Source organism: Triticum aestivum, chromosome 7A (assembly GCF_018294505.1).
Source record: "Triticum aestivum cultivar Chinese Spring chromosome 7A, IWGSC CS RefSeq v2.1, whole genome shotgun sequence".
In the NCBI taxonomy this organism is placed as follows: domain Eukaryota; kingdom Viridiplantae; phylum Streptophyta; class Magnoliopsida; order Poales; family Poaceae; genus Triticum; species Triticum aestivum.
In genome coordinates this window covers 356,637,843-356,653,515 of record NC_057812.1, presented here as the reverse complement: position 1 = coordinate 356,653,515, position 15,673 = coordinate 356,637,843, and the positions used below count along the sequence as shown (strand labels likewise).

The 15,673-nt window shown below is 45.2% G+C and overlaps 1 pseudogene; it reads right to left on the bottom strand.

Moving 5' to 3' along the window:
* Window positions 1-15,447, bottom strand: part of LOC123151421 (photosystem I assembly protein Ycf3-like) — a 48,832-nt pseudogene extending 33,385 nt beyond the window's left edge.
* Window positions 15,448-15,673: the final 226 nt, after the last annotated feature.

The following is a 15,673-nucleotide window of genomic DNA, read 5'->3' as shown; positions in this document are numbered from 1 at the left end:
CCACCACCTCCACCTCTGGAGGCATGGCAAGCTGTGATGGATGCTACCAACGCCAACACGCAGCTGATTATGCAACTCTTGCAAGAGCGCAACCAAGGAAATCAAGGCCACGGCAACAATCAACTCAGTTTGCTACCCTCAACCAGTTCTCGCAAACCATCCGAAGACCTTCAGTAACTGTGTCGAGGCCATAGACGCTGATGATTGGCTCGTGGATATCTGCAAACATATTGAGTGCAACAACGTCAGGCTTGAGGACTTTTTCAAGTTTGCCTCGTTCCAACTCAAAGACCAAGCTGCTGAGTGGTATCAACAATACAAAGATTCCAGAGGAGGTCGTGTGATTACCTGGGATGATTTCCGCCTAGACTTCATGTAACATCCCAAAATTCTAAATTTTGGAATGTTGTAATAAATAGATAGATTTGATTGATTGTTTGATTGACTGACTGAAAGTGAGTGAATTCGAACTTTTTGGAAGTTAAATGAGAGGGAATAAAAGGACTTTCCCAAACTTCCATTTTTGCAGTTATGATCTCCGTGAATTCAAATTCTTTTCACCACAAAAACCTGGAGAGAAGATGACATGACTTCTTCCATTTCTTTAAATGAAAAGGATTTCAAAAAGATTTGAATTTCATTCGGAAATATTTCCAGTTCATAAACCTCATGCAACTCGATGATTTTCACGAGAGAAGATAATATGACTTCTTCAAAATATATGAAATATGAGTTGGAAGTTTTAAAAGAATTAAATTCAAAGTCCTTTTGAAATTATTTTCAATTTGGAGTTATTCGAGTTTTATTCAAATTATTTTTCTCCAAAAATAAAATATATGGGAAATAGGGTAACATGATTCCCTACATCAGAAAATTGGAGAGAAATAAATTTGAATTTATTTTTGTATTTAAAAATGATTTTTATTGGATTTTAGTAGGGCAGTAGCACTCTTTGAATTATTTGAATTTTTTTTGATTTTATATGACTTGAAGAAAATGTCCATGTTGTAGAAAATCTTTTTCTGAAAATTTTGATATATAATATGCCTATATAAATGTTTTATTTTATTTTCGTTATTTAGTTTCCCTTTCTGTTTCTATTAAAAAAACTGTACGTGCGGCCATAGTTATTTCTCGCCCACGTGCGCTGCATAGTGGCATCGGGCGTCCCATCATTTTTCATTTTTTTTCTTAGGCCGAATTTTGTTTAAAAAAAATCTGCAGCCGCTGCGTGCGCTCGGCCGGCCGAAGGCCTTTAGGCCCATGCGAGCCGCCTCTTTTCTTCTTTGTTTCTTTTCTTTTCATCTACGTTTAGTCCCACATTGCCTAGCCTTTGACCTCTAAGCCTCTTTTCCACCAATAAATATAGACCCATAGAGCCTTCAAAAATCATCTGATTCGGGTTAAATCAATATTTTGGTTTGACTAGATTGATTTAAGAAAAATATTTTTCTCCTCTCCGGCGCGACTTCTGGAAGTTGTCTCCTCTCTTCAAAGTTGTCTTTTCTCTGCCTTATAAAGGTATCTTTCTTTGTTTTTTTTCTTCTTCTTATACTTCCATAGTTTATTATTTTTAGACTAATACGATAGAATAATTAGATTATCAATTAGTCTACGTATTTATACATTAGACCTTAATCATAGCTATGTTTCTTTCGTAAAACAGTTTGGCCCTGATCTTTCAAATAGCCATAACTTTTCACTCGTTTATCCAAATTAGATGAAACCAGCGCCTATAGCTTCGTCTTGTTTTCACCTATCCAGTGAACCTGTCACATCAACTGTTTGAAATTTTCAAATTTCAAAATTTGTTCAGATTCATATTCAAACTTCTTTTGAACATAACTTGAGTTTCGTAACTCCGATTTAGTTGATTCTTTTTGCAAATCGAAGCTCTTGACCTAAACTTTCTGATAAGGGCAAATTCAGATAATTTTGGTACTGTTAGAAATTGTTTTATGTTGCAAGAGTTATTTGCTTGGTTTTGATGTTTTCTGAACTGTCTTCTTCGTTCTTCCCGATCTTCTGAGTGATTGCTTACGATAGATTGAATGGAGTGTGACGAGTAGAACTATCAAGAGTTTTGAGTATGAATCATCTTCATCAACAATACAGGCAAGTTCACATTTTGATCATATTCCTTTCATACCCAGTTTTTATGCATTAGTTTCAACCTCAAACATTGCATGAGTAGGATTGATAACATGTGGGTATTGGGAAGTAGTTGATGAGGTAGGAACCTATTTCCCTGCATTCAAACCTTAGGAGTTACTATTATGTTATGCTTATATTGCCATGCTATGCTCGTAGACATGGATTGGGTTTGAGAGTATTAATGACAGATATGAGATTGTTAATTAATGGTTTACTTAAGGTGGCAACTTTAACACACATCTGGGTGGATTGAGGCACCTGGGTATTCCAGCGATTGCCTGTTTAGGCACCTGGGTATTCCAGCGATTGCCTGTTTTTCTTTATGGACCGCCACCCAGGCTCAAAGGGATCATGAGATTATTCATACTAGAAACTTCCGTGTGCAGCCACAAGCTATTATGGGCTCTAGCATAGTTGTTTAAGTCGTGTGAACTCTTACAGTGGTAGACTAGCAGATGTAGGGGATGTAGGTGGTACGGTCTACCCATCGTAAGCTGCAAACGCTTCTGAAAGACTGTGTCTCGGTCATCCGATTCTCAAACACCATGTAGTGCGAGAAATCCAACGGAGGAGATCGAGTCTTGTGGGGAAAAGTGCGCAAACATCTGCAGAGTGTATAAACTAATCATGATTAGCCGTGTCCCCGGTTATGGACGTCTTGAGTATTTAGTGCTTGGATTATCATGTGAATCTCATCATGTGACTTTAATTAATCTAGTTGGGTTTTAATAATGATGCTTAATTGGGATTGAGAGGGTGTCTACACTCTCAATGTTTAACAACCACCATGATAGTTAAATAAAATTTATTCCTTTGCAGTAGGGAAAAATTGGCTTTTCGCAAAAACCATTTAACCATAGAGCTTTTCCACCAGCCATATATGCATGTAGTGATAGCCATTGTTCATCATTCTCTATGGTGTGAATTTGCCAGTACATTCAATGTACTGACCCTTTGTGGCTGCAACGTCTCATGTTGCAGGATTATCTTACGATGAGTAAGTGATACGTTAGGGTTACGATTTCTACACTCAACTTTGCCATTGGGGTTGATGGGAATCCACAACCTTGTTACTTCCGCTATTTTGGACTGAGGTAATAGTATTTACGTTACTTTTTACATGTGATTTACCTCTGTTATAAATCCTCGAGTACTGTGTGTGTCAGCATACCGATCCAGGGATGACACTTAAGCAGAGAGACTTGACCGTCTAAGGTCAGGTCGCTACACTTCAGAGCTCACCACATTCCTCAGAGTGTTGTTGAGAGTAAGCGTGAGGAGTTCTGCAATCTAAAGCTAGGTAGCTTGTGTGTTTACCAATATAACATCATGTTCCAGAGGCTCGCTTGCTTCGCCAAGCAAGACGTCCCTGACGAGAAGGCCATGATTTATCAGTTCAGAGGTGGCCTCAGAGAAGACCTGCAACTAGATGTTGTGCTTTTCGAGCCGAAAAAGTATGATGAATTCTACAACATGGCATTAAAGCAAGAGGCTGCTCAGCTCAAGTGCGATGCTTCTAAGAAGAGAGTCCGGGATGCAACTCCTTCTTTTTCTTCAACTCAAGTGGCAGCTAAGCAGCAAAAGTACTGGTTGGCTCCTCCTCCTCCATTCCGTCAGCCTTATCAACAGAAGAGCAAAGGTGGCAATGGATCTTCCCACCCACCCAACCCAGGCTTTCTGAACAAAGATTCATCTCATGCTCCAAGGTCAAGTGCTCCGTATCACAGGACGCTCTCAGAGGTCACGTGCAACAAGTGTCAGCAGAAGGGTCACTATGCAAACAAATGCTTCAACCAGAGGCGCCTTCCGCCTCCTCCTCTTGTGAGATCTACCAGCAATGAGTGGTCGAGCATAATCCCAAGTTTGCAAAGGTCAACATGATGAACGCCGCTCAGGCAGAGGACTCGTCAGAAGTGATCATGGGTAACCTTCCTGTTAACGATATTCCTGCAAAAGTTCTTTTTGATACTGGTGCATCGCATTGTTTCATCTCAAGACCATTTGCATCTAAGCATGAGTGGGTTTTCCAAGATTTGCCTAGTCCGTTAGCAGCTGTCTCACCGAGTAAATGCTTGCACGCAAGCTACATGGTTCCGGAGGTTTCTATCAAGATGGGTGACTATAAGTTTCTGTCTTCTCCAATGGTCCTTGCTGACTCGGATATTGATTTAATTCTCAGCATGGACTGGCTTTCTAAGCACAAGGCTCAGCTTGATTGTGCTGCCGGGCAGATTCAATTGACACACTCGTCTGAGGATGTGATTGTCTTTGTGGCTCATGATGATACCATTCGACTGTTTTCTCTCAATGAGAAGGGCGAGTTGAATGCCATCTCTCAGATTCCAGTCGTTTGTGATTATCAAGACCTCTTTCCAGAAGAGCTTCCAGGAATGCCTCCTCACTGGCCAGTTGAATTCGTCATTGATCTCGAGCCTCGCACGAAACCTGTTTGCAAACGTCCTTACAAGCTTGGACCAGAAGAGTTGAAGGAGCTGAAGAAACAACTCGATATACAAGAGCGTATGGGTCTCATCCGACCAAGTTCTTCTCCTTGGGGTTGTGGTGTTCTTTTTGTAAAGAAGAAGGATGGCACAGACCGACTTTGTGTCGACTACCGTCCATTGAACAAGAAGACCATAAAGAACAAGTACCCACTTCCCAACATCAATGAGCTATTCAAACAACTCAAGGGTGCTCAAGTATTCTCCAAGCTTGACCTCCGTATGGGCTATCATCAGATTCGCATTTGTGAACAAGATATCCCCAAGACAGCATTCAGAACAAGCTATGGTTCTTATGAATACCCTGTCATTTCTTTCGGCCTTGTCAACATCCTCCAAAATTCTCTCGCATGATGAACTTCATCTTCAACCCTTACACAAATGACTTCATCTTGGTCTATCTCGATGACATTTTGGTCTTTTCCAAGAACAAGGAGGATCATGCCAAGCACTTGAGATTGGTGCTGGACAAACTCAGAGAACATCAGTTCTATACGAAGTTTTCAAAGTGCGAGTTTTGGCTCAATGAGGTTCTCTACCTTGGGCATATCATCTCCGCCAAGGGCATAGCGGTTAATCCTGAGAAGGTGTCTGCAATTGTGAATTGGGAACCGCCTCAGAATGTGAAGCAACTCCGCAGTTTCCTTGGGCTTGCAAGCTATTGTCAAAGGTTTGTTGAGAATTTCTCTAAGATCGTGAAGCCTCTTTCCAACCTCCTCCAGAAGCATGTGAAGTATGTCTGGACGCCTGAATGTGACATCGCTTTCAACACCCTCAAAGAGAAGTTAGTCACAACTCCAGTTCTGACTCCTCCGGATGAATCCAAACCATTTGAGGTTTTCTGTGATGCTTCCCTGCAAGGTCTCGGTGCTGTGTTAATGCAAGAGAAGAAAGTTATGGCCTACACCTCTCACCAGTTGAAGCCAAATGAAAAGAACTACCCCACTCATGACCTCGAGTTGGCGGCAGTTGTCCATACTCTTTTAACATGGAGACATCTCTTGTTGGGAAAAAAAGTGGACATCTTCACTGATCATAAGAGTCTCAAGTACATCTTCACTCAGCCTAACCTCAACCTTAGGCAGACGTGTTGGGTCGAGATGATTCAAGAGTATAATCCGAGTATTGAATATACTCTAGGCAAGGCCAATGTCATTGCTGATGCTTTGAGCAGGAAGGCTTACTGCAACAGTTTGATTCTCAAGCCCTTCCAACTGGATCTTTGTGAAGCTTTCCGCAAACTTAATCTCCAAGTTGTTCCTCAAGGATTCCTTGCCAACCTCCAAGTCTCTCCTACTTTGGAAGATCAGATTCATGAGGCTCAACTTCTTGATGCTATGGTGAAGAAGATGAAGATTGGGATTGCCAAGAACCAACCCAAGTACAAGTGCTATCGCCATGATGACAAAGATACTCTTTTCTTCGAAGATCGAATTATTGTTCCTAAGGATGTCCTTCGTAAAGTCATTATGAACGAGGCTCACAATTCACTCCTATCAATTCATCCTGGAAGTACAAAGATGTACCATGACCTCAAGTAATCGTATTGGTCCACCCTAATGAAGCGCGAGATTGCTTAGTTCGTGAATGAATGTGATGTCTACAGAAGAGTGAAAGCATAACACCAATGACCAGCTGGTCTCCTCCAACCTCTTGCCATTCCAGAATGGAAGTTTGACCATATTGACATGGACTTCGTGACTGGATTTCCCAAGCCCAAGCGTGGCAATGATGCTATCTTCGTTGTCATCGACAAGCTCAGTAAAGTGGCTCATTTTCTTCCTATCAAAGAATCTATCACAGCAGCTTAGTTGGTAGAGCTATATACCTCCAGGATTGTCTCTTTGCACGGCATTCCGCGGTTGATATCTTCAGATCGTGGAAGCATGTTCACTTCTAGGTTTTGGGATTCCTTCCAGAAGGCCATGCGCACCAACATTCGCTTCAGCACAACCTTTCATCCTCAAACTAGTGGCCAAGTCGAGCGAGTCAATCAAATTCTTGAAGATATGCTCAGGGTATGTGTAATTTCTTTTCGGTATGAAGTGGGAAGATTGTCTTCCATATGCCGAGTTCTCCTACAACAACAGCTTCTAAGCAAGTTCGGGCAAGGACCCGTTCAAGATTCTCTATGGCAGAAAGTATCGTAGTCTTCTTAACTGGTCAGAGACGGGTGAACGCCAACTTCTTGGCAATGACTTGATCATAGAGGCTGAAGAAATGTGCAAAGTCATTCGTGAAAATCTCAAAGCAGCGCAATCACGCCAGAAGAGTTACTATGATAGCAAGCATCGTGACTTGGCTTTCGAGATTGGAGACCATGTCTACCTCCGCGTCTCTCCAATGAAAGGTACTCGTCGCTTCGGTATCAAAGGGAAGCTTGCCCCTAGATACGTGGGTCCTTTCAAGATCGTTGGCAAAAGAGGCGATCTCGCCTATCAACTTGAGCTTCCATCCAACTTTGCAAATGTGCACGACGTGTTTCACGTGTCTCAGCTTCGCAAGTGTTTCAAGACTCCTGACTGCACCATCAACTTCGAAGAGATTGATCTCCAAGAAGACTTGTCTTATCATGAGCACCCCGTTGCTATTCTTGAAGAAACTGAGCGCAAGACTCGCAACAAGTCTATCAAATTCCTGAAAGTGAAGTGGTCACATCATTCCGACCGTGAAGGCACCTGGGAACGTGAGGACCACCTCCATTCCGAATATCCGGAGTTTTTCCAGTCCTAGATCTCGGGACGAGATACTTTCATAGTGGTGGAGTGTTGTAACGCCCTGTATGTAACTTGCCATATTTGTATTCCAACTCTTGCCATTTTCGGCACTAAGTTATGATATTCCCTCGTGGTTGGGTTTTGTCTTTGTTTTGCATTTTGTCCTTGTCATGCATCTCATATCATGTCATCGTGTGCATCGCTTTTGCATACGTGTTCGTCTCATGCATCCGAGCATTTTCCCCATTGTCCGTTTTGCATTCTGGCACTCCTACGTCCTCCGGTGTCCCCTTTTGCCTCTTTTCGCGTGCGGGTGTTAAACTTTCTAGGATTGGACCGAGACTTTCCAAGCGGCCTTCGTTCACTACCGGTAGACCGCCTGTCAAGTTTCGTGCCATTTGGACTTCGTTTCATACTCCAACGGTTAACCAAGGAACCGTAAAGGCCTCGAGTGTGTTGCAGCCCAACACCCCTCCAAAGTGGCCCAAAAACCAGCTAAACCCCCTCCATCCTCTCGGACGTTCGATCACGATCGCGTGGCTGAAAACCGCACTCCATTTGGACTCTCCTAGCCCCTCTAGCTATAAATAGGTCTCCCCCATTCAAAATCGCAGGCAAAACCCTAAAAATTCCCCTCCGCACCGCTGGACACGTCCACACGATGCCGGACGAAATCGCGCCGCCAACCTCAGCCACTCCTGTCGCGCCACGTGGCCCCGACCACCGCGCGCCGCCACCGGCCCGCTCGCGCAGCCACGCCGCCCCGCGCCTCCTCCGCCGACCACGCCGCCCCGTGCCTTGCCTCCTCCAACCGCCGGCCGTCTCCGGTGACCTCCGCCGCCTCGTCGCCGTTCGCCTCAGTCGGCCGCCGCCGCCACCTGCGAGCGCCGCTCGTGTGTCCCCGCCTCGCCTTCCGGCCAGATCCGGGCAGGTCCGGCCCAGATCCGGCGTCCCCGCGCTCCGGTGAGCACCCCCGTCTCCAACTCCGGCCGCCGCATGTCTCCACCGGCGAGATCCAGAAAACCTCGATCTGCGGGCTACAGTAACCCTAGATCCCGAGGTCCATTTTTTCCACTAAGTTCCCTTTTCTGCAATTATTTTAGCACTTTTTCATCATACCATATCTCATCATCCGTAGCTTCGTTTGCACGTGTGATATATCAAATTGTTCGTCTGGATGTGCTCTTCATTTTGTTCAATTGCACCATGCTTGTCTGAGTCCATCTTGATGCCTAAAGTGCTGCTGCAAGAGTGGTATAAAATGTTAGTTTCTGTTTCTTAACAGATTATGGACAATTGTCATTTTTGCCATGATTAATGTGTGCCTCCTATGAACTTGAGCCCTACATGCGTTTTGGACTATGCCATGCCATCTTTACAGGGGTGTATGCCATGTATTTTTGTGATCAATGTGGTGACTAGCACAAGCATGCAAAGTAGCTCTCGTGATGTTGCTGATTTCAGGGACTTAGAATTTTTCTAAGTCATTTCCCTGATGTTATTTTTATGCCATGTATTCATGTTGCTATAGAGTGATCCATGCCTCTTTTGAGCATGTTTAGTAAGGATGATTTTGAGATATTGCTATGTTCTATCCATCCATGTCTTTGTTTGCAATTATGGAGTATCCTACAATGACTCAATCTTGCTCTACTATTGCTATTAAATGGTCCAGCTAGATTGTTTATGTGTTAATCAATTTTGCCAAGGTTGTTGTAGTTGATCCATGCATGATATGAGATTTTTCTTGCCATGGTTAGCTTATTGATCATGTCTTCTTGCTGGGTGTATGCTTAGTTTTTCATGCAATGCCTTGTGGTGAGTGCATCGAGCTCGCAAACATGCCTACGTAACTCTGTTTTTGCCATGTCCAGTTTTCTGCTAAGTCTGAATCTCTTAACGAAACTTGCTATGTTTACATGGGTGCCATCATATCTTCTGTTCCCTTTTGGCTTATGGTCAGTAAGGGACTTTTGTTATATGCTTTGAGTAGTTTCATGCCATGCCTTTCTTTGCCATGATATGTTCCTGTAGCATGTTGTTATCTTGCTCTAAACATTGCTTCCCGATGTTAATTCCTGGCATGTTGTTATTTTCACAAAGTCTGTGAACCTGATATCTTTTGCACTTTTGCCTTGCTTGTTGGAACCTGCTATTGTGTGAATTAGCCATATCTCAGTGTTCATCTTTTGTCAAGCATCTTGAGTGGATCACTTCCATGTGCTTTGTTGCTATGTTAGAGTGCAGTAGCTTAGTTTCTTGTTGCGTTCTAGATGGCATCGTGTTGTTAATCACAGAATAGTGCCATTATTGTTTTGCTTGCCATTTGCAAACCGTGCATCCCGATTCTGGTGATCTTTATATCGATTTCGACCGAAAACAACTCATATTTCTAGCGGCGCACTTGGTTTGCCAAGTTGAGGCCTGGTTCATTCTTTTCCTTCCGGAGCACGTATATGCATTGCATATCATATCCTGCATAGCATGTCATGTTTTGCATCATGTTGCTTGCGCATTGCATCACGGTTGATTGTGTTTCCCTTGCTTGTGTTCTTGCTTTGGGTAGAGCCAAGAGACGAGTACGTGATCGAGGAACCCATTGAGTACTCTTACAAGGATCAAGCTTACGTCAACTCGGAGAACTTTGCAAGCAAGATGACCATACCCTCGAAATCACTTCTATCTTTGCTTGCTAGTTGCTCGCTCTATTGCTATGCCTATGCCGCGATACCAACCACATGCTTTATCGTGCCTTCCATATTGCCATGTCAAACCTCTAACCCACCTTGTCCTAGCAAACCGTTGATTGGCTATGTTACCGCTTTGCTCAGCCATCTTATAGCGTTGCTAGTTGCTGGTGAAGATTGGAGTTTGTTCCTTGTTGGAACCTGATAATTGTTGGGATATCATTATTATATCTTGATTATTTTAATGCATCTATATAATTGGTAAAGGGTGGAAGGCTCGGCCTTATGCCTGGTGTTTTGTTCCACTCTTGTCGCCCTAGTTTCCTTCATACCGGTGTTATGTTCCTTGATTTTGCGTTCCTTACACGGTTGGGTTATAATGGGAACCCCTTGACAGTTCGCGTTGAATAAAACTCCTCCAGCAAGGCCCAACCTTGGTTTTACCATTTGACACCTAGCCTTTTTCCCTTGGGTTCCGCGGACTCAAGGGTCATCTTTATTTTAAACCCCCGGGCCAGTACTCCTCTGAGTGTTGGTCCAACTTGTCAGCCTCCGGTGGCCACCAGGGGTAACTCTGGGCTAGGCTACCGGAAGTTTGGACAATTTGGTGTGCCCTGAGAACGAGATATGTGCAGCTCCTATCGGGATTTGTCGGCACATTCGGGTGGCTTTGCTGGTTTAGTTTTACCATTGTCGAGATGTCTTCTAACCAGGATTCCGAGTCTGATCAGGCCGTCCTGGCAGAAGGAATATCCTTTGTTGACCGTGAGAGCTTGTGATGGGCTAAGTTGGGACACCCTTGCAGGGTTTTGATTTTTTGAAAGTCGTGCCCGCGGTTATGGGCAGATGGGAATTCGTTAATGTCTGGTTGTAGAAAACCTGGATCTTAACTTAATTAAAAGGAATCAACAGCGTGTGTAGCCGTGATGGTCGCTTTTCGGCGGAGTCTGGGAAGAGAACACGGTCTCGTGTTATGCTTGAACGTAAGTAGTTCTAGGACCACTTCTTGATCATAGATTCTCGACCGTGCTTTGGCCTTCTCTTCTCGCTCTCGTTTGCGTAAGTTAGCTACCATATATGCTAGTGCTTGCTGCAGCTCCACCTCACATACCTTGTCCTACCTATAAGCTTAAATAGTCTTGATTGCGAGGGTGTGAGATTGCTGAGTCCCCGTGACTCACAGATTACTTACAAAACCAGATGCAGGTGCCGATGATACCATTCCAGGAGATGCGACTGTACTCAAGTGGGATTTTGATGAGGACTCAGGATGTTACTATGTTTCCTTTCCAGACAATCAATAGTGGAGCCCAGTTGGGGCGATCGGGGATCTTATGCATTTGGGGTTGTCTTTATTTTGGTTCCGTAGTCGGACCTTGATTGTATATGGATGATGTAATGCTATATTTATGTATTGTGTGAAGTGGCGATTGTAAGCCAACTCTATACCTCTTTTTTATTCAGTACATGGGATGTGTAAAGATTACCCGTCTTGTGACATGCCTACAATGCGGTTATGCCTCTAAGTCGTGCTCCGACACTTGGGAGATATAGCCGCATCATGGGTATTACAAAGAGTCTTTGTCGTTGGAGGAGCTCTCCATGCAGCACTTTAGGCGAGTTCTAGAGTCTCCAAAGACCTTGACGGAGAGTAGGCCGTTCTCCATTAATTTGAAATAGAGAACGAGCCCCACCATCAGGCTATGGATACAAGCAAAAGTCTTCCATCCGCGACGAAGGTACATGGTGTGAGGGTGGGAAAGTCGACGTCAACCCGTGTGCCGCCGTTCCCGTAGCCCCTCATATGCAACCTCTGGGTTTGGGGCAGATCAAGCTCCATCTCCCGAGCTAATGGAGCAGGGAGACGCAAGCAACGGTGCGGTGGCTGGCACAGCCTGATGAAGAACTCACGAGGCTGGTCCCCGACGTGGCCCTCCATTGGAGGAGGCATCGCTGGCGGAGGCAAGGCCGGTGCGCCGCCCCGTCCCCCTCTTCCCCGGGCGCCATGCCGACCTCGGCCTCACCCCCCCCCCTTCCTCTCATGGCCGGCTCCGCCGTCGTGAGCTCTTGGGAAGGAGGGACACGCTATCGAGCAGAGACCCTCGCTGCCACCGTCGAAGGGCTGGCGCCCCCTCTCGCCATGGCAGATGAAAGAACAGAGCCGAGGTGGAAGGAGAGGGATGGTGAAGGATTTTTGGATGCGATCCCCCTCCCCCTTCTTATAAAGGGGCGGGGTCGGGGCTCGGCCGCCCCACTCTGCCAATCCGGCCATCAGGGGCGCAGGGAATCGAGACCGGCCCGCTAGTCCAATCAGCGATGGTCTGGTTTCCCGCCTCGTTATTTAGGGCCCATGCCCCCCACACGCGTCCACCGCCTGCCACCTTGGTGGCATGGGGGACATGTGGTGAGGAAGTAGAAATCAAAGGGACGGGTGAGGCGACCGTTCTCCACCCTGTGATCATGGGGTGCGGGTGCCTTGAAGACCAGGACCTGAGTCCACTCAGTAAATGAGTCGCGCCTCTGCGTTTTCCTGTTTTTATGGGGGAGGCGCGAGCCGCCTCTTTACCATGATGTGACGCATGTGTGCGGGAATCCACCCCATACATGACCCCCATGTCACGCATGAGCCTCCACATCGCGCGTTCAACGCAGGTCGTGGGGAAGCACAACACACGGAAAAGATACTGCAGTAAAAATCCGCCCCACCTTCCCGCGCACCGTTCTGGGCCTAGCCCAACAACGCGTCACGCTTATGTGTTGCATAGGCCCGGGGGCTCTTGTCGGTGTAAAAAAGTAGGGGCTCTCCTTTGCACCCCTTTACTTGTGCATGGGTAGTCAGAGCCGCGCCCACGGCCACACTAAGCAGAGCAGAGGAGGGAAGCCAGAGCACAAGACAACTGAAGCAACGCCAAGACCAGAGACACAAAGAGCAAGGGAGCAAAGTGGACTCCCCCGGCAAGACCCTTGTCGGGGCGGCTTCCGCAGCCCCGGCAAGACACTTGCCGGGGCAACTTACCTAACGCCAGCAGAGTGCGCCACCCTTGAGCCAAGGGGTTCCAACGCCGTCAACCACATCGGAACCAAGGCTTGCGAGGCACCTCCATGGTGGCATGCAGATCTTTGTGGAGATCATAAATACACAAGATCAGATGAGGACCAGAAGACGACGATCCTTGGCAAGATCCTTGCCAAGGAAACCCATGAGACCCCCGGCAAGGTCCTTGCCGGGGACGACCGCGGTGCCACGGCAAGACCCTTGCCTGGCCCCCGACAAGACCCTTGCCGAGGACATCTGCGGGGCCGCAGCCAGGCCCATGTCTGCCAAGACTCCACCGCCACTTCCACATAGCTGCTAGCTCAACCAGCTGGGCAGGCATCTGCGTGGCAGCGTGCGGCCTCCTCACCGGTCTAGCAAGCACATGCGTGGTGGCATACAGATCTTCGTGAAGATTCCGCCACCACGCCAGCCCAACAACCAGCCAATGTGGCGCTACAGTGCCTCGTCAGCTTGGATGCGCGACGGAGCCAGGCGAGGCGGCGACAGTTGGGATGAGCTTCCTTGCTGTCCCTAATAAAGCAAGAGGGGCACATCGGCAGCACATTAAATGTGTTTGTACGACGGTGCTAGAGGATAAACTCAACCACTATACACCTTTCCACCTCCTGTGTGCCACTGTGGTGACCCCTTTTGTCTATAAAAGGAGGCCCGAGGAGTACTGGAGGGGGATTCGGATCTTTGGAACTAGAGACAGACCATAGCTAGTTCAAGAACTCAAGAACACTCAAATATACATCAAAGCAGGAGTAGGGTATTACGCGTCTTTGTGGCCCGAACCTTGGTAAACGATCTTGTGCTGACCGCCAGACCCACTCTTTGCACAACCCCGCGCCCGCCAACCGTAGAAGGGATCCCAGTGATTCCATAGGTGTTGTTTCCATTGACACCAGTCGCTCACTAATTGATCTTTACGGTGCTTTTTCTATCAATTTGAGAAACTTTATCGATAGAGTAGTAGTATAGGCCATACTTTCTTCGCTTTTTGGTTCTCGTGAAGTATCCTTCCTTCCTACAACCAATAGGGAAAAATCGTTGTTTTTACGATCCCTATGTAGAAAGCCCTTTTTCTAGTATTTACTAGAAAATTTGATCCTCTCTTTTGTTCTTTCTATAGTGGAGATAGCCGCATGTAATGACAGATCACGGCCATATTATTAAAAGCTGACGGTAAGAAGGGGTTTCGTTCTAGTGCCCAGAAATAATATTCCAAAGTCTTTGTATGCTCTCCATTGCCTGTGTGTATAAGGCGAATGTTATAGAGTATATAACTTTGATCATAGGCATTGATTTCTAGTTGCGTAGCTTCATAATAATTTTGCAAAGCTTTCGCATAATTTCCTCCGGAATGATCCAACATCCGTTACGGTCGTTCATTCTATTCAAAAAATCTCTATTCCAAAACCGTACATGAGGTTTTCATCTCATATGGCTTCTCCCTTCTGTACATAATAGTACTAAGTGAAATAATCTATGGAATCAACATAGAATTAGTCCCATCTCATTATGAACTGAAAGGGGCTGGTATTTTTCCAAAAAATCTCTAGCCAACCTTCCCATAAGAGGTTTTTCTTAACACCAATGAATTCTATTAATGCTAGAGGAAAATGATAGATCCAATAATTTCTTTGTTCTCAAAGCCTCCTATTTAGAGGAATTAGCTACTTCAACGATCTTTGATGCTTATAGGGGTATCCAAAGTACAAACCCGATGGTTGTTTGTTATCCCAACCATTCTTCCTAGCCTTGATAGCGATCAACAAAGGGGTAACTTCTAACAAAGTTTTTCTATTGTTGATTCCTATTTCTAGGTGTAGTGCTTTTCTCCCCTATGCTGCCTACGGATACTAATAGAGTATGATTGGCATGTAATCCATACCATACCATATACTGTAGGTGTAACCTTTCGCTCAATACTCAAATCTACAATTGAAGTATCTGAAGCCGCATCAATCGAGGATACACGACAAAAGGAATTGTTAGTCCGCCTCACCTTCCTGGAGCGTGGGTTTGTTTTCTTTACAAATTTGGTTCTCTCTATTCCAACCCCTTCTATTTTTCGTAAGACTGAGGTATAGGTAGGGATAAAAAAGCAAAAAAAGAGTCAAATCACACCATCTCTATAATAAGTAAATGCTATTTTTCTCCTGAGGTTGTCGGAATTATTCGCAATAAAATATTGGCTACAATTGAGGAGGTCTTATCAATGAAATTTCCATTTACACGGGATCTAGGCATAATTCCCAACCCATTCTATATAGAATTGTTTTCATTCCTTCACAAAATAACATAAAAACAAACACATTCGATTCTTGTAATTATAAATAGATTGATCCATATGCTCTACTCTAAATCCATATGCTTTAAATGGATAAGAGAGACATGGATTTTCCGGTCATCTCAAATTGTATCGTTTTACTTCTGCTTGGACACGAAGAGATATGAAATATTTGACTAAGACTGGATTTCATTCCACTTTCCTATTTCTGAACAACAACTTATGTTATCAACTATTTCGTGTTGTCAAAGTTATTAATTGTCTCATACCCTATTTTTTAT